This window comes from Rattus norvegicus, chromosome 6, assembly GCF_036323735.1.
Source record: "Rattus norvegicus strain BN/NHsdMcwi chromosome 6, GRCr8, whole genome shotgun sequence".
In the NCBI taxonomy this organism is placed as follows: domain Eukaryota; kingdom Metazoa; phylum Chordata; class Mammalia; order Rodentia; family Muridae; genus Rattus; species Rattus norvegicus.
Genome location: NC_086024.1, coordinates 1,958,067 through 1,980,030, shown reverse-complemented (window position 1 = coordinate 1,980,030; position 21,964 = coordinate 1,958,067).

The following is a 21,964-nucleotide window of genomic DNA, read 5'->3' as shown; positions in this document are numbered from 1 at the left end:
GCTAATTAATACGGATACAGATATATGTATATATACATTATATATCTATATATATTTTATATATACAAATGTTATATATTGAAAAGCACACTCATACAAGCTTGTCCCATTGGGAACTCACTGAATTCACCTTGAAATTTTGATTCCATTCGTGACAAATTATCTATATCCCGAAGAGTCCACTTATTACTACTGCGGCCTGTTGGGAACTAACAGAATTCAACAAGTTACTCAGATTCGGCTCAGGAAATTTTGATAAATCTTTAAAAGTACACATATTACAAGAGCGTGCTACTGGGAACTAACGGAATTCACAAAGAAAAAGTGTTTCAGTTCGTTAAAACCTTGCTCTATGTTGAATAACAGCTTATTACATGCAAATCCTATTGGGAACCTATTGAATTCACCATGATACTTAGACTCTGTTCCTTAAATGTTGCTATATATTGAAAAGCACACTCATACAAGCATGTCCCATGGGAACTCACTGAATTCGACTAGAAATTTTGATTCCATTCGTGAAAATTTTTCTATATCCCGAACAGTCCACTTATTACTATTGCGGCCTATAGGGAACTAACCGAATTCATCAAGTTACTGATATTCGGCTCACCAAATTTTGATGAATCTGTAAAATTACACATATTACAAGAGCCTGCTACTGGGAACAAACTGAATTCACAAAGAAACAGTGTTTCAGTTCGTTAAAACGTTGCTCTATCTTGAATAACAAGCTTATTACATGCGAATCCTATTGAGGACCTACTCAATTTCCATGATACTTAGATTCCGTTCCTTGAAATGTTACTAGATATTGAAAAGCAAACCCATACAAGCATATCCCATGGGAAGTCACTGAATTCGCTTAGAAATTTTGATTCCATTCGTGAAAATTTTTCTATATCCTGACAAGTCCACTTATTACTACTGCGGCCTACTGGGAAATAACCGAATGCAAAAAGATACTCAGATTAGGCTCAGGAAATTTTGATAAATTTTAAAAGTACACATATTACAAGAGCCTGCTACTGGGAACTAACGGAATTCACAAAGAAACAGTGTGTCAGTTCGTTAAAACGTTGCTCTATGTTGAATAACAAGCTTATAAAAAACACAAATCCTATTGGGAACGTACAGAATTCACCATGATACTCAGATTCCGTTCCTTAAAATGTTGCTATATATTGAAAAGCACACTCATACAAGCATGTCCCATTGGGAATTCACTATTTTGCGTAGAAATTTTGATTCCATGCGTGTAAATTTTTCTATATCACGAACACTCCACTTATTACTACAGCGGCCTATAGGGAACTAACCTAATTCACCTAGTTACTGAGATTCGGCTCAGGAAATTTTGATAAACCTTTAAAAGTACACATATTACAAGAGCCTGCTACTGGGAACTAACTGAATTCACAAAGAAACAGTGTGTCAGTTCGTTAAAACTGTGCTCTATCTTGAATAACAAGCTTATTACATGCGAATCCTATTGGGAACCTACTGAATTCACCATGATACTTAGATTCCGTTCCTTAAAATGTTGCTATATATTGAAAAGCACACTCATACACGCATGTCTCATTGGGAACTCATTGAATTCGCCTAGAAATTTTGATTCCATTCGTGAAAATTTTTCGAAATCACGAACACTCCACTTATTGCTACTGTGGCCTATTGGGAACTAACAGAATGCACCATGTTACTGAGATTCGGCTCATCAAATTTCGATAAATCTTTAAAAGTACTCATATTACAAGGGCCTGATACTAGGAACTAACTGAATTCACAAAGAAACAGTGTTTCAGTTCGTTAAAACGTTGCTCTATCTTGAATAACAAACTTATTACATGCGAATCCTATTGGGAACCTACTGAATTCTCCATGATACTTAGATTACGTTCCTTCAAATGTTGCTATATACGGAAAAGCACACTCATACAAGCATGTCCCATTGGGAACTCACTGTATTCGCCTAGAAATTTTGATTCCATTCGTGCAAATTTTTCTATATCCCGAATAGTCCACTTATTACTACTGCGGCCTATTGGGAACTAATCGAATTCACCAAGTTACTGTGATTCGGCTCACTAAATTTTGATAAATATTTAAAAGTACACATATTACAAGAGTCTGCTACTGGGAACTAACTGAATTCACAAAGAAACAGTGTTTCACTTCGTTAAAACGATGCTCTATCTTGAATAACAAGCTTATTACATGCGAATCCTATTGGGGACCTACTGAATTCACCATGATACTTAGATTCCGTTCTTTAAAATGTTGCTATATATTGTAATGCATACTCATAAAAGCATGTTCCATTTGGAACTCTCTGAAATCGTCTAGAAAATTTGACTCCATTCGTGAAAATTTTTCTATATCCGGAACAGACCACCTATAACTTCTGTGGCCTATTGGGAACTAACCAAATTCAAAAAGTTACTGAGATTCTGCACACCAAATTTTGATAAATCGTTAAAAGTACACATATTACAAGAGCCTGCTACTGGGAACTAACTGAATTCACAAAGAAACAGGGTTTCAGTTCGTTAAAACGTTGCTCTATCTTGAATAACAACTTATTACATGTTAATCCTATTGGGAACCTACTGAATTCACTATGATACTTAGATTCCGTTCCTTAAAATGTTTCTATACATTGAAAAGCACACTCATACATGCATGTCCCACTGGGAACTCACTGAATTCTCCTAGAAATTTTGATTCCATTCGTGATAATTTTTCTATATCCGGAACAGTCCACTTATTACTACTGTGGCCTATTGGGAACTAACCGAATTCTCCAAGTTCCTGAGATTCTGCTTACCAAATTTTGATAAATCTTTAAAAGTACTCATATTACAAGGGCCTGCTACTAGGAAATAACTGTATTCACAAAGAAACAGTGTTTCAGTTCGTTAAAACGTTGCTCTATCTTGAATAACATGCTTATTACATGTGAATCCTATTGGAGATCTACTGAATTCACCATGATACTTAGATTCAGTTCCTTAAAATGTTTATATTTTATATATACAAATGTTATATATTTGTATATATATTTTACTTTATATACAAATTCCGTGGTTTGTCTACTCATTCTTTTAGTGACATCCTCTGCAGAGCACAGCTCTCATTTCAATAAAATCCAGCTTATTAATTCTTGTACAAATCTTGCCTATTGTTACACAGCTGAAAGGTCATCAGCTATCGAAGGTCATGGCTTTCTCTTTTAGCTTCTTAGAGCCTTATAGTTGGTCAGAGTTAACTTCTGTGATGGTTATAACAAGATCTGTATCTCGGCTTCTCTATTTGTACATGGATGTCCAGTTGTTGCAGCACCATTAGCTAAAATCATGGTCTTCACTCTATCCCACTGCTTATGCTTCTGTCAGTCATTGGCTAATTAATACGGATACAGATATATGTATATATACATTATATATCTATATATATTTTATATATACAAATGTTATATATTGAAAAGCACACTCATACAAGCTTGTCCCATTGGGAACTCACTGAATTCACCTTGAAATTTTGATTCCATTCGTGACAAATTATCTATATCCCGAAGAGTCCACTTATTACTACTGCGGCCTGTTGGGAACTAACAGAATTCAACAAGTTACTCAGATTCGGCTCAGGAAATTTTGATAAATCTTTAAAAGTACACATATTACAAGAGCGTGCTACTGGGAACTAACGGAATTCACAAAGAAAAAGTGTTTCAGTTCGTTAAAACCTTGCTCTATGTTGAATAACAGCTTATTACATGCAAATCCTATTGGGAACCTATTGAATTCACCATGATACTTAGACTCTGTTCCTTAAATGTTGCTATATATTGAAAAGCACACTCATACAAGCATGTCCCATGGGAACTCACTGAATTCGACTAGAAATTTTGATTCCATTCGTGAAAATTTTTCTATATCCCGAACAGTCCACTTATTACTATTGCGGCCTATAGGGAACTAACCGAATTCATCAAGTTACTGATATTCGGCTCACCAAATTTTGATGAATCTGTAAAATTACACATATTACAAGAGCCTGCTACTGGGAACAAACTGAATTCACAAAGAAACAGTGTTTCAGTTCGTTAAAACGTTGCTCTATCTTGAATAACAAGCTTATTACATGCGAATCCTATTGAGGACCTACTCAATTTCCATGATACTTAGATTCCGTTCCTTGAAATGTTACTAGATATTGAAAAGCAAACCCATACAAGCATATCCCATGGGAAGTCACTGAATTCGCTTAGAAATTTTGATTCCATTCGTGAAAATTTTTCTATATCCTGACAAGTCCACTTATTACTACTGCGGCCTACTGGGAAATAACCGAATGCAAAAAGATACTCAGATTAGGCTCAGGAAATTTTGATAAATTTTAAAAGTACACATATTACAAGAGCCTGCTACTGGGAACTAACGGAATTCACAAAGAAACAGTGTGTCAGTTCGTTAAAACGTTGCTCTATGTTGAATAACAAGCTTATAAAAAACACAAATCCTATTGGGAACGTACAGAATTCACCATGATACTCAGATTCCGTTCCTTAAAATGTTGCTATATATTGAAAAGCACACTGATACAAGCATGTCCCATTGGGAATTCACTATTTTGCGTAGAAATTTTGATTCCATGCGTGTAAATTTTTCTATATCACGAACACTCCACTTATTACTACAGCGGCCTATAGGGAACTAACCTAATTCACCTAGTTACTGAGATTCGGCTCAGGAAATTTTGATAAACCTTTAAAAGTACACATATTACAAGAGCCTGCTACTGGGAACTAACTGAATTCACAAAGAAACAGTGTTTCAGTTCGTTAAAACTGTGCTCTATCTTGAATAACAAGCTTATTACATGCGAATCCTATTGGGAACCTACTGAATTCACCATGATACTTAGATTCCGTTCCATAAAATGATGCTATATATTGAAAATCACACTCAAACAAACATGTCCCATAGGGTATTCACTGAAATCAACCTGAACTTTTGATTCCATTCGGTGAAAATTTTTCTATATCCTGAAGAGTCCACTTATTACTTCTGTGGCCTATTGGGTACTAACCGATTTCACCAAGATACTGAGTTTAGCTCACCAAATTTTGATAAATCTTTAAAAGTACACATATTACACGAGCCTGCTACTGTGAAGTAACTGAATTCACAAAGAAACAGGATTTCAGTTCCTTAAATCGTTGCTCTATCTTGAATAACAAGCTTATTACATGCGAATCCTATTGGGAACCTACTCTAATCACCATGATACATAGATTCCGTTCCATAAAATGTTGCTATATATTGAAAAGCACAATCATACAAGCATGTACCATTGGGAACTCACTGAATTCGCCTACAAATTTTGATTCCATTAGTGAGATTTTTTCTATATCCCGAACAGTCCACTTATTACGACTGTGGTCGATTGGGAACTAACCGAATTCACCAAGTTCCTGAGATTCGGCTCACCAAATTTTGATAAATCTTAAAAAGGACACATATTACAAGAGCCTGCTACTGGCAACAAACTGAACTCACAAAGAAACAGTGTTTCAGTTCGTTAAAACGTTTCTCTATCTTGAATAACAAGCTTATTACATACGAATCCTATTGGGAACCTACTAAATTCACAATGATACTTAGATTCCGTTCCTTAAATGTTGCTATAAATTGAAAAGCACACTCATACAAGCATGTCCTATGGAAACTCACTGAATTCGCCTAGAAATTTTGATTCCATTCGTGAAAATTTTTCTATAACCCGAACAGTCCACTTATTACTACTGCGGCCTATTGGAAACTAACCGAATTCACCAAGTTACTCAGATTAGGCTCAGGAAATTTTGATAAATCTTTAAAAGTACACATATTACAATAGCAGGCTAATGGGAACTAACTGAATTCACAAAGAAACAGTGTTTCAGTTCGTAAAAACGTTGCTCTATCTTGAATTACAAGCTTATTACATGCGAATCCAATTGGGAACCTACTGAATTCACCATGATACTTAGATACCGTTCCTTAAAATGTTGCTATATATTGAAAAGCACACTCATACAAGCATGTCCCATTGGGAACTCACTGAATTCGCCTAGAAATTTTGATTCCATTCGTGAGAATTTTTCTATATCCCGGACAGTCCACTTATTACGACTGTCGCCTACTGGGAACTAACCGAATTCACAAAGTTACTGAGATTCGGCTCAGGAAATTTTGATAAATCTTTAAAAGTACACATATTACAAGAGCCTGGTACTGGGAACTAACTGAATTCACAATGAAACAGTGTTTCAGTTCGTTAAAACGTTGCTCTATCATGAATTACAAGCTTATTACATGCGAATCCTATGGGGAACCTACAGAATTCACCATGATACTTAGATTCCGTTCCTTAAAATGTGGCTATATATTGAAAAGCACACTCATACAAGCATGTCCCATTGGGAACTCACTGAATTCGCCTAGAAATTTTGATTCCATTCGTGAAAATTTTTCTATATCCCGAACAGTCCACTTATTACGACTGTGGCCTATTGGGAACTAACCAAATTCACCAAGTTCCTGAGATTCGACTCACCAAATTTTGATAAATCTTGAAAAGGACACATATTACAAGAGCCTGCTACTGGCAACTAACTGAATTCACAAAGAAACAGTGTTTCAGTTCGTCAAAACGTTGCTCTATCATGAATTACAAGCTTATTACATGCGAATCCTATGGGGAACCTACAGAATTCACCATGATACTTAGATTCCGTTCCTTAAAATGTGGCTATATATTGAAAAGCACACTCATACAAGCATGTCCCATTGGGAATTCACTATTTTGCGTAGAAATTTTGATTCCATGCGTGTAAATTTTTCTATATCACGAACACTCCACTTATTACTACAGCGGCCTATAGGGAACTAACCTAATTCACCTAGTTACTGAGATTCGGCTCAGGAAATTTTGATAAACCTTTAAAAGTACACATATTACAAGAGCCTGCTACTGGGAACTAACTGAATTCACAAAGAAACAGTGTGTCAGTTCGTTAAAACTGTGCTCTATCTTGAATAACAAGCTTATTACATGCGAATCCTATTGGGAACCTACTGAATTCACCATGATACTTAGATTCCGTTCCTTAAAATGTTGCTATATATTGAAAAGCACACTCATACACGCATGTCTCATTGGGAACTCATTGAATTCGCCTAGAAATTTTGATTCCATTCGTGAAAATTTTTCGAAATCACGAACACTCCACTTATTGCTACTGTGGCCTATTGGGAACTAACAGAATGCACCATGTTACTGAGATTCGGCTCATCAAATTTCGATAAATCTTTAAAAGTACTCATATTACAAGGGCCTGATACTAGGAACTAACTGAATTCACAAAGAAACAGTGTTTCAGTTCGTTAAAACGTTGCTCTATCTTGAATAACAAACTTATTACATGCGAATCCTATTGGGAACCTACTGAATTCTCCATGATACTTAGATTACGTTCCTTCAAATGTTGCTATATACGGAAAAGCACACTCATACAAGCATGTCCCATTGGGAACTCACTGTATTCGCCTAGAAATTTTGATTCCATTCGTGCAAATTTTTCTATATCCCGAATAGTCCACTTATTACTACTGCGGCCTATTGGGAACTAATCGAATTCACCAAGTTACTGTGATTCGGCTCACTAAATTTTGATAAATATTTAAAAATACACATATTACAAGAGTCTGCTACTGGGAACTAACTGAATTCACAAAGAAACAGTGTTTCACTTCGTTAAAACGATGCTCTATCTTGAATAACAAGCTTATTACATGCGAATCCTATTGGGGACCTACTGAATTCACCATGATACTTAGATTCCGTTCTTTAAAATGTTGCTATATATTGTAATGCATACTCATAAAAGCATGTCCCATTTGGAACTCTCTGAAATCGTCTAGAAAATTTGACTCCATTCGTGAAAATTTTTCTATATCCGGAACAGACCACCTATTACTTCTGTGGCCTATTGGGAACTAACCAAATTCAAAAAGTTACTGAGATTCTGCACACCAAATTTTGATAAATCGTTAAAAGTACACATATTACAAGAGCCTGCTACTGGGAACTAACTGAATTCACAAAGAAACAGGGTTTCAGTTCGTTAAAACGTTGCTCTATCTTGAATAACAACTTATTACATGTTAATCCTATTGGGAACCTACTGAATTCACTATGATACTTAGATTCCGTTCCTTAAAATGTTTCTATACATTGAAAAGCACACTCATACATGCATGTCCCACTGGGAACTCACTGAATTCTCCTAGAAATTTTGATTCCATTCGTGATAATTTTTCTATATCCCGAACAGTCCACTTATTACTACTGTGGCCTATTGGGATCTAACCGAATTCTCCAAGTTCCTGAGATTCTGCTTACCAAATTTTGATAAATCTTTAAAAGTACTCATATTACAAGGGCCTGCTACTAGGAAATAACTGTATTCACAAAGAAACAGTGTTTCAGTTCGTTAAAACGTTGCTCTATCTTGAATAACATGCTTATTACATGCGAATCCTATTGGAGATCTACTGAATTCACCATGATACTTAGATTCAGTTCCTTAAAATGTTTATATTTTATATATACAAATGTTATATATTTGTATATATATTTTACTTTATATACAAATTCCGTGGTTTGTCTACTCATTCTTTTAGTGACATCCTCTGCAGAGCACAGCTCTCATTTCAATAAAATCCAGCTTATTAATTCTTGTACAAATCTTGCCTATTGTTACACAGCTGAAAGGTCATCAGCTATCGAAGGTCATGGCTTTCTCTTTTAGCTTCTTAGAGCCTTATAGTTGGTCAGAGTTAACTTCTGTGATGGTTATAACAAGATCTGTATCTCGGCTTCTCTATTTGTACATGGATGTCCAGTTGTTGCAGCACCATTAGCTAAAATCATGGTCTTCACTCTATCCCACTGCTTATGCTTCTGTCAGTCATTGGCTAATTAATACGGATACAGATATATGTATATATACATTATATATCTATATATATTTTATATATACAAATGTTATATATTGAAAAGCACACTCATACAAGCTTGTCCCATTGGGAACTCACTGAATTCACCTTGAAATTTTGATTCCATTCGTGACAAATTATCTATATCCCGAAGAGTCCACTTATTACTACTGCGGCCTGTTGGGAACTAACAGAATTCAACAAGTTACTCAGATTCGGCTCAGGAAATTTTGATAAATCTTTAAAAGTACACATATTACAAGAGCGTGCTACTGGGAACTAACGGAATTCACAAAGAAAAAGTGTTTCAGTTCGTTAAAACCTTGCTCTATGTTGAATAACAGCTTATTACATGCAAATCCTATTGGGAACCTATTGAATTCACCATGATACTTAGACTCTGTTCCTTAAATGTTGCTATATATTGAAAAGCACACTCATACAAGCATGTCCCATGGGAACTCACTGAATTCGACTAGAAATTTTGATTCCATTCGTGAAAATTTTTCTATATCCCGAACAGTCCACTTATTACTATTGCGGCCTATAGGGAACTAACCGAATTCATCAAGTTACTGATATTCGGCTCACCAAATTTTGATGAATCTGTAAAATTACACATATTACAAGAGCCTGCTACTGGGAACAAACTGAATTCACAAAGAAACAGTGTTTCAGTTCGTTAAAACGTTGCTCTATCTTGAATAACAAGCTTATTACATGCGAATCCTATTGAGGACCTACTCAATTTCCATGATACTTAGATTCCGTTCCTTGAAATGTTACTAGATATTGAAAAGCAAACCCATACAAGCATATCCCATGGGAAGTCACTGAATTCGCTTAGAAATTTTGATTCCATTCGTGAAAATTTTTCTATATCCTGACAAGTCCACTTATTACTACTGCGGCCTACTGGGAAATAACCGAATGCAAAAAGATACTCAGATTAGGCTCAGGAAATTTTGATAAATTTTAAAAGTACACATATTACAAGAGCCTGCTACTGGGAACTAACGGAATTCACAAAGAAACAGTGTGTCAGTTCGTTAAAACGTTGCTCTATGTTGAATAACAAGCTTATAAAAAACACAAATCCTATTGGGAACGTACAGAATTCACCATGATACTCAGATTCCGTTCCTTAAAATGTTGCTATATATTGAAAAGCACACTCATACAAGCATGTCCCATTGGGAATTCACTATTTTGCGTAGAAATTTTGATTCCATGCGTGTAAATTTTTCTATATCACGAACACTCCACTTATTACTACAGCGGCCTATAGGGAACTAACCTAATTCACCTAGTTACTGAGATTCGGCTCAGGAAATTTTGATAAACCTTTAAAAGTACACATATTACAAGAGCCTGCTACTGGGAACTAACTGAATTCACAAAGAAACAGTGTGTCAGTTCGTTAAAACTGTGCTCTATCTTGAATAACAAGCTTATTACATGCGAATCCTATTGGGAACCTACTGAATTCACCATGATACTTAGATTCCGTTCCTTAAAATGTTGCTATATATTGAAAAGCACACTCATACACGCATGTCTCATTGGGAACTCATTGAATTCGCCTAGAAATTTTGATTCCATTCGTGAAAATTTTTCGAAATCACGAACACTCCACTTATTGCTACTGTGGCCTATTGGGAACTAACAGAATGCACCATGTTACTGAGATTCGGCTCATCAAATTTCGATAAATCTTTAAAAGTACTCATATTACAAGGGCCTGATACTAGGAACTAACTGAATTCACAAAGAAACAGTGTTTCAGTTCGTTAAAACGTTGCTCTATCTTGAATAACAAACTTATTACATGCGAATCCTATTGGGAACCTACTGAATTCTCCATGATACTTAGATTACGTTCCTTCAAATGTTGCTATATACGGAAAAGCACACTCATACAAGCATGTCCCATTGGGAACTCACTGTATTCGCCTAGAAATTTTGATTCCATTCGTGCAAATTTTTCTATATCCCGAATAGTCCACTTATTACTACTGCGGCCTATTGGGAACTAATCGAATTCACCAAGTTACTGTGATTCGGCTCACTAAATTTTGATAAATATTTAAAAGTACACATATTACAAGAGTCTGCTACTGGGAACTAACTGAATTCACAAAGAAACAGTGTTTCACTTCGTTAAAACGATGCTCTATCTTGAATAACAAGCTTATTACATGCGAATCCTATTGGGGACCTACTGAATTCACCATGATACTTAGATTCCGTTCTTTAAAATGTTGCTATATATTGTAATGCATACTCATAAAAGCATGTCCCATTTGGAACTCTCTGAAATCGTCTAGAAAATTTGACTCCATTCGTGAAAATTTTTCTATATCCGGAACAGACCACCTATTACTTCTGTGGCCTATTGGGAACTAACCAAATTCAAAAAGTTACTGAGATTCTGCACACCAAATTTTGATAAATCGTTAAAAGTACACATATTACAAGAGCCTGCTACTGGGAACTAACTGAATTCACAAAGAAACAGGGTTTCAGTTCGTTAAAACGTTGCTCTATCTTGAATAACAACTTATTACATGTTAATCCTATTGGGAACCTACTGAATTCACTATGATACTTAGATTCCGTTCCTTAAAATGTTTCTATACATTGAAAAGCACACTCATACATGCATGTCCCACTGGGAACTCACTGAATTCTCCTAGAAATTTTGATTCCATTCGTGATAATTTTTCTATATCCGGAACAGTCCACTTATTACTACTGTGGCCTATTGGGAACTAACGGATTCTCCAAGTTCCTGAGATTCTGCTTACCAAATTTTGATAAATCTTTAAAAGTACTCATATTACAAGGGCCTGCTACTAGGAAATAACTGTATTCACAAAGAAACAGTGTTTCAGTTCGTTAAAACGTTGCTCTATCTTGAATAACATGCTTATTACATGCGAATCCTATTGGAGATCTACTGAATTCACCATGATACTTAGATTCAGTTCCTTAAAATGTTTATATTTTATATATACAAATGTTATATATTTGTATATATATTTTACTTTATATACAAATTCCGTGGTTTGTCTACTCATTCTTTTAGTGACATCCTCTGCAGAGCACAGCTCTCATTTCAATAAAATCCAGCTTATTAATTCTTGTACAAATCTTGCCTATTGTTACACAGCTGAAAGGTCATCAGCTATCGAAGGTCATGGCTTTCTCTTTTAGCTTCTTAGAGCCTTATAGTTGGTCAGAGTTAACTTCTGTGATGGTTATAACAAGATCTGTATCTCGGCTTCTCTATTTGTACATGGATGTCCAGTTGTTGCAGCACCATTAGCTAAAATCATGGTCTTCACTCTATCCCACTGCTTATGCTTCTGTCAGTCATTGGCTAATTAATACGGATACAGATATATGTATATATACATTATATATCTATAGATATTTTATATATACAAATGTTATATATTGAAAAGCACACTCATACAAGCTTGTCCCATTGGGAACTCACTGAATTCACCTTGAAATTTTGATTCCATTCGTGACAAATTATCTATATCCCGAAGAGTCCACTTATTACTACTGCGGCCTGTTGGGAACTAACAGAATTCAACAAGTTACTCAGATTCGGCTCAGGAAATTTTGATAAATCTTTAAAAGTACACATATTACAAGAGCGTGCTACTGGGAACTAACGGAATTCACAAAGAAAAAGTGTTTCAGTTCGTTAAAACCTTGCTCTATGTTGAATAACAGCTTATTACATGCAAATCCTATTGGGAACCTATTGAATTCACCATGATACTTAGACTCTGTTCCTTAAATGTTGCTATATATTGAAAAGCACACTCATACAAGCATGTCCCATGGGAACTCACTGAATTCGACTAGAAATTTTGATTCCATTCGTGAAAATTTTTCTATATCCCGAACAGTCCACTTATTACTATTGCGGCCTATAGGGAACTAACCGAATTCATCAAGTTACTGATATTCGGCTCACCAAATTTTGATGAATCTGTAAAATTACACATATTACAAGAGCCTGCTACTGGGAACAAACTGAATTCACAAAGAAACAGTGTTTCAGTTCGTTAAAACGTTGCTCTATCTTGAATAACAAGCTTATTACATGCGAATCCTATTGAGGACCTACTCAATTTCCATGATACTTAGATTCCGTTCCTTGAAATGTTACTAGATATTGAAAAGCAAACCCATACAAGCATATCCCATGGGAAGTCACTGAATTCGCTTAGAAATTTTGATTCCATTCGTGAAAATTTTTCTATATCCTGACAAGTCCACTTATTACTACTGCGGCCTACTGGGAAATAACCGAATGCAAAAAGATACTCAGATTAGGCTCAGGAAATTTTGATAAATTTTAAAAGTACACATATTACAAGAGCCTGCTACTGGGAACTAACGGAATTCACAAAGAAACAGTGTGTCAGTTCGTTAAAACGTTGCTCTATGTTGAATAACAAGCTTATAAAAAACACAAATCCTATTGGGAACGTACAGAATTCACCATGATACTCAGATTCCGTTCCTTAAAATGTTGCTATATATTGAAAAGCACACTGATACAAGCATGTCCCATTGGGAATTCACTATTTTGCGTAGAAATTTTGATTCCATGCGTGTAAATTTTTCTATATCACGAACACTCCACTTATTACTACAGCGGCCTATAGGGAACTAACCTAATTCACCTAGTTACTGAGATTCGGCTCAGGAAATTTTGATAAACCTTTAAAAGTACACATATTACAAGAGCCTGCTACTGGGAACTAACTGAATTCACAAAGAAACAGTGTTTCAGTTCGTTAAAACTGTGCTCTATCTTGAATAACAAGCTTATTACATGCGAATCCTATTGGGAACCTACTGAATTCACCATGATACTTAGATTCCGTTCCATAAAATGATGCTATATATTGAAAATCACACTCAAACAAACATGTCCCATAGGGTATTCACTGAAATCAACCTGAACTTTTGATTCCATTCGGTGAAAATTTTTCTATATCCTGAAGAGTCCACTTATTACTTCTGTGGCCTATTGGGTACTAACCGATTTCACCAAGTTACTGAGTTTAGCTCACCAAATTTTGATAAATCTTTAAAAGTACACATATTACACGAGCCTGCTACTGTGAAGTAACTGAATTCACAAAGAAACAGGATTTCAGTTCCTTAAATCGTTGCTCTATCTTGAATAACAAGCTTATTACATGCGAATCCTATTGGGAACCTACTCTAATCACCATGATACATAGATTCCGTTCCATAAAATGTTGCTATATATTGAAAAGCACAATCATACAAGCATGTACCATTGGGAACTCACTGAATTCGCCTACAAATTTTGATTCCATTAGTGAGATTTTTTCTATATCCCGAACAGTCCACTTATTACGACTGTGGTCGATTGGGAACTAACCGAATTCACCAAGTTCCTGAGATTCGGCTCACCAAATTTTGATAAATCTTAAAAAGGACACATATTACAAGAGCCTGCTACTGGCAACAAACTGAATTCACAATGAAACAGTGTTTCAGTTCGTTAAAACGTTGCTCTATCATGAATTACAAGCTTATTACATGCGAATCCTATGGGGAACCTACAGAATTCACCATGATACTTAGATTCCGTTCCTTAAAATGTGGCTATATATTGAAAAGCACACTCATACAAGCATGTCCCATTGGGAACTCACTGAATTCGCCTAGAAATTTTGATTCCATTCGTGAAAATTTTTCTATATCCCGAACAGTCCACTTATTACGACTGTGGCCTATTGGGAACTAACCAAATTCACCAAGTTCCTGAGATTCGGCTCACCAAATTTTGATAAATCTTGAAAAGGACACATATTACAAGAGCCTGCTACTGGCAACTAACTGAATTCACAAAGAAACAGTGTTTCAGTTCGTCAAAACGTTGCTCTATCTGTAATAACAAGCTTATTACAAGAGAATCCTACTGGGAACCTACTGAATTCACCATGATACTTAGATTCCGTTCCTTAAATGTTGCTATGAATTGAAAAGCACACTCATACAAGCATGTCCCATGGGAACTCACTGAATTCGCTTAGAAATTTTGATTCCATTCGTGAAAATTTTTCTATATCCCGAACAGTCCATTTATTACTACTGCTGCCTATTGGGAACTAACCGAATTCACCAAGTTACTCAGATTAGGCTCAGGAAATTTTGATAAATCTTTAAAAGTACACATATTACAAGAGCAGGCTACTGGGAACTAAATGAATTCACAAAGAAACAGTGTTTCAGTTCGTTATAACCTTGCTCTATATTGAATAACCACCTTATTATATGCGAATCCTACTGGGAACCTACTAAATCACAATGGTACTCAGATTCTGTTCCTTAAAATGTTGCTATATATTGCAAAGCACACTCATACAAGCATGTCCCATTGGGAACTCACTGAATTCGCCTAGAAATTTTGATTCCATTCGTGAAAATTTTTCTATATCCCGAACAGTCCACTTATTACTACTGCGGCCTATTGGGAACTAACCGAATTCACAAAGTTACTGAGATTCGGCTCAGGAAATTATGATAAATCTTTAAAAGTACACATATTACAGGAGCCTGCTACTGGGAACTATCTGAGTTCACAAAGAAACATTGTTTCAGTTCGTTAAAACGTTGCTCTATCTTGAATAACAAGCTTAATACGTGCGAATCCTATTTGAAACCTACTGAATTCACCATGATACTTAGATTCCGTTCCTTAAAATGTTTATATTTTATATATACAAATGTTATATATTTGTCTATATATTTTATATATATACAAATTCCGTGGTTTGTCTACTCATTCCTTTAGTGACATCCTCTGCAGAGCACAGCTCTCATTTCAATAAACTCCAGCTTAGTAATTCTTGTACATATCTTGCCTTAGTGTTACACAGCTGAAAGGTCATCAGCTATCGAAGGTCATGGCCTTCTCTTTTAGCTTCTTAGAGCCTCATAGTTGGTCTGAGTTAACTTCGGTGATGGTTATAACAAGACCTGTATCTCGGTTTCTCTATTTGTACATGGATGTCCAGGTGTTGCAGCACCATTAGCTAAAATCATGGTCTTCACTCTATCCCACTGCTTATGCCTCTGTCAGTCATTGGCTAATTAATACGGATACAGATATATATATATATATTATATATCTATAAATATTTTATATATACAAATGTTATATATTGAAAAGCACACTTATACAAGCTTGTCCCATTGGGAACTCACTGAATTCGCCTAGAAATTTTTATTCCATTCGTGACAAATTATCTATATCCCGAAGAGTCCACTTATTACTACTGCGGCCTACTGGGAACTAACAGAATTCAACAAGTTACTCAGATTTGGCTGGGGAAATTTTGATAAATCTTTAAAAGTACACATATTACAAGAGCCTGCTTCTGGGAACTAACGGAATTCACAAAGAAAAAGTGTTTCAGTTCGTTAAAACCTTGCTCTATGTTGAATAACAAGCTTATTACATGCAAATCCTATTGGGAATGTACAGAATTCACCAGGTTACTTAGATTCCGTTCCGTAAAATGTTGCCATATATTGAAAAGCAAACTCATACAAGCATGTACCAGTGGGAATTCACTGATTTTGCCTAGAAATTTTGATTCCATTCGTGTAAATTTTTCTATATCACGAACACTCCACTTATTACCTCTGTGGCCTATTTGGAACTAACCGATTTCACCAAGTTACTGAGATTCAGCTCACCAAATTTTGATAAATCTTTAAAAGTACACATATTACACGAGCCTGCTACTGGGAACTAACTGAATTCACAAACAAACAGGATTTCAGTTCCTTTAAACGTTGCTCTTTCTTGAATAACAAGCTTATTACATGCGAATCCTATTGGGAACCTACTGAATTCACCATGATACTTAGGTTCCGTTCCTTAAAATGTTGCTCTATATTAAAAGCAAACTCATACAAGCATGTCCCATTGGGAACTCATTGAATTCGCCTAGAAATTTTCATTCCATTCGTGAAAATATTTCTATACCCCGAACAGTCCACGTATTACTACTGCGGCCTATAGGGAACTAACCGAATTCAATAAGTTACTCAGATTCGGCTCACCAAATTTTGATAAATCATTAAAAATACACATATTACAAGAGCTTGCTACTGGAAACTAACTGAATTCACAAAGAAACAGTGTTTCAGTTCGTTAAAACGTTGCTCTATGTTGAATAACAACCTTATTACATGCAAATCCTATTTGGAACCTACTGAATTCACCATGATACTTTGATTCCGTTCCTTAAAATGTTGCTACGTATTGAAAAACACAATCATACAAGCATATCCCATGGGAACTCACTGATTTCGTCTAGAAATTTTGATTCCATTCGTGAACATTTTTCTATATCACGAACAGTCCACTTATTACTACTGCGGCCTATTGGGAAGTAACCGAATTCACCAAGTTACTGAGATTCGGCTCAGGATATTTTGATGAATCTTTAAAAGTACACATATTACAAGAGCCTGCTAATGGGAACTAATTGAATTCACAAAAAAAGAGTGTTTCAGTTCGTTAAAACTTTGCTCTATATTGAATAACAAGCTTAATACATGAGAATCCTATTGGGAACCTACTGAATTCAGCATGATACTTTGATTCCGTTCCTTAAAATGTTGCTATATATTGAAAAGCACAATCATACAAGCATATTCCATGGAAACTCACTGATTTCATCTAGAAATTTGGATTCCATTCGTGTAAATTTTACTATATCACGAACAGTCCACTTATTACTACTGCGGCCTATTGGGAACTAACCGAATTCACCAAGTCACTGAGATTCGGCTCAAGAAATTTTGATAAATCTTTAAAAGTACACATATTACAATAGCAGGTTACGGGTAACTAACTGAATTCACAAAGAAACAGTGTTTCAGTTTGTTAAAACGTTGCTCTATCTTGAATAACAAGGTTACTACATGCGAATCCTATTGGGAACCTAATGAATTCAGCATGATACTTAGATTCCGTTCCTTAAAATGTTGCTATATATTGAAAAGCACACTCAAACAAACATTTCCCATTGGGAACTCATTGAAATCGAATATAAATTTTGATTCCATTCGTGAAAATTTTTCAATATTCCGAGGAGTCCACTTATTACTTCTGTGGCCTATTGGGAACTAACCGAATTCACCAAGTTACTGAGTTTCGGCTCAACAAATTTTGATAAATCTTTAAAAGTACACATATTACACGAGCCTGCTACTGGAACTAACTGAATTCACAAAGAAATAGTGTTTCTGTTCGTTAAAACTATGCTCTATCTTGAATAACAAGCTTATTACATGCGAATCCTATTGGGAACCTACTGAATTCACCATATTACTTAGACTCCGTCCCTTAAAATGTTGCTATATATTGAAAAGCAAAATCATACAAGCATGTCCCATTGGAAACTCACTGAATTCGCCTAGAAATTTTCATTACATTCTTGACAATTTTTCTATAACCCGAAAATTCCACTTATTACAACAGCGGCATATAGGGAACTAACCGAATTGAATAATTTACTCAGATTAGGCTCAGGAAATTTTGATAAATCTTTAAAAGTACACATAGTACAAGAGCCTGCTACTGGGAACAAACTAAATTCACAAAGGAACAGTGTTTCAGTTCGTTAAAACGTTGCTCTATCTTGAATAACAATCTTATTACATGCGAAACCTTTTGGGAACCTACTGAATTCACCATGATACTTATATTCCGTTCCTTAAAATGTTGCTATATATTGAAAAGCACACTCATACAAGCATGTCCCATGGGAAATCACTGATTTTGCCTAGAAATTTTGATTCTATTCGTGAATATTTTTCTATATCACGAACAGTCCACTTATTACCACTGCGGCCTATTGGGAAGTAACCGAATTCACCAAGTTACTGAGATTCGGCTCAGGATATTTTGATAAATCTTTAAAAGTACACATATTACAAGAGCCTGCTACTGGGAACTACCTGAATTCACAAAGAAAGAGTGTTTCAGTTCGGTAAAACTTTGGTCTATATTGAATAACAAGCGTAATACATGCGAATCCTATTGGGAACCTACTGAATTCACCATGATACTTAGATTCTGTTTCTTCAAATGTTGCTATATATTGAAAAGCACACTCATACAAGCATGTCCCATTGGGAACTCATTGAATACGCCTAGAAATTTTCATTCATTTGTGAAAATTTTTCTATAAGCCGAAAAATCCACTTATTACTTCTGTGGCCTATAGGGAACTAACTGAATTGAATAAGTTACTCAGATTCGGCTCACCAATTTTTATAAATCTTTAAAAGTACACACATTACAAGAGCCTCCTACTGGGAACTAACGGAATTCACAAAGAAACAGTGTTTCAGTTCGTTAAAACGTTGCTCTATCTTGAATAACAATCATATTACATCTGAATCCTCTTGGGAACCTCATGAATTCACCATGATACTTAGATTCCGTTCCTTAAAATGTTGCTATATATTGAAAAGCACACTCATACAAGCATGTCCCTTTGGGAACTCACGGAATTCGCCTAGAAATTTTGATTCCATTCATGAAAATTTTTCTATAGCCCGAAAATTCCACTTATTACTACTGCGGCCTATAGGGAACTAACCGAATTGAATAAGTTACACAGATTCGGCTCACCAAATTTTGATATATCTTGAAAAGGACACATATTACAAGAGCCTGCTTCTGGCAACTAACTGAATTCACAAAGAAACAGTGTTTCAGTTCGTTAAAACGTTACTCTATCTTGAATAACAATCTTATTACATGCGAATCCTATTGGGAACCTACTGAATTCACCATGATACTTAGATTCCGTTCCTTAAATGTTGCTATAAATTGAAAAGCACACTCATACAAGCATGTCCCATGGGAAGTCACTGAATTCGCCTAGAAATGTTGATTCCATTCGTGAAAATTTTTCTATATCCGGAACAGTCCACTTATTACTACTTTGACCTATTGGGAACTAACAGAATTCACCAAGTTACTCAGATTAGGCTCAGGAAATTTTGATAAATCTTCAAAGTACACATATTACAAGAGCAGGTACTGGGAACTAACAGAATTCCCAAAAAACTGTGTTTCAGTTCGTTAAAACATTGCTCTATATTGAATTACCAGCCTATTACATGCGAATCCTACTGGGAACCTACTGAATTCACCATGATACTCAGATTCCGTTCCTTAAAATGTTGCTATATATTGCAAAGCACACTCATACAAGCATGTCCCATTGGGAGCTCACTGAATTTGCCTAGAAATTTTGATTCCATTTGTGAAAATTTTTCTATATCCCGAACAGTCCAATTATTACTACTGCGGCCTGTTGGGAACTAAAATTCAACAAGTTACTGAGATTCGGCTCAGGAAATTTTGATAAATCTTTAAAAGTACACATATTACAAGAGCCTGGTACTGGGAACTAACTGAATTCACAATGAAACAGTGTTTCAGTTCGTTAAAACGTTGCTCTATCATGAATTACAAGCTTATTACATTCGAATCCTATTGGGAACTACTGAATTCACCATGATACATAGATATCGTTCCTTCAAATTTTGCTATACATTGCAAAGCACACTAATACAAGCATGTCCCATTGGGAACTCACTGAATTCGCCTAGAAATTTTGATTCCATTCGTGAAAATTTTTCTATATCCCGAACAGTCCACTTATTACTACTGCGGCCTATTGGGAACTAATAGAATTCACCAAGTTACTGAGATTCGGCTCAGGAAATTTTGAAAAATCTTTAAGAATACACATATTACTAGAGCCTGGTACTGGGAACTAACTGAATTCACAATGAAACAGTGTTTCAGGTCATTAAAACGTTGCTCTATCATGAATTACAAGCTTATTACATGCGAATCCTATTGGGAACCTACTGAATTCACCATGATACTTAGATTCCGTTCCTTCAAATGTTGCTATATATTGAAAAGCACACTCATACAAGCATGTCCCATTGGGAACTCACTGAATTCGTCTAGAAATTTTGATTCCATTCGTGTAAATTTTACTATATCACGAACAGTCCACTTATTACTACTGCGGCCTATTGGGAACTAACCGAATTCACCAAGTTACTGAGATTCGGCTCAACAAATTTTGATAAATCTTTAAAAGTACACATATTACACGAGCCTGCTACTGGAACTAACTGAATTCACAAAGAAACAGTGTTTCAGTTCGTTAAAACTATGCTCTATCTTGAATAACAAGCTTATTACATGCGAAACCTATTGGGAACCTACTGAATTCACCATAATACTTAGACTCCGTCCCTTAAAATGTTGCTATATATTGAAAAGCAAACTCATACAAGCATGTGCCTTTGGAAACTCACTGAATTCGCCTACAAATTTTCATTACATTCTTAACAATTTTTCTATGACCCGAAAATTCCACTTATTACAACAGCGGCATATAGAGAACTAACCGAATTGAATAAAATACTCAGATTAGGCACAGGAAATTTTGATAAATCTTTAAAAGTAAACATATTACAAGAGCCTGCTACTGGTAACTAACTGAATTCACGAAAAAACAGTGTTTCAGTTCGTTAAAATTTGCTCTATCTTGAATAACAATCTTATTACATGCGAATCCTTTTGGGAACCTACTGAATTCACCATGATACTTATATTCCGTTCCTTAAAATGTTGCTATATATTGAAAAGCACACTCATACAAGCATGTCCCATGGGAAATCACTGATTTTGCCTAGAAATTTTGATTCCATTCGTGAACATTTTTCTATATCACGAACAGTCCACTTATTACTACTGCGGCCTATTTGGAAGTAACCGAATTCACCAAGTTACTGAG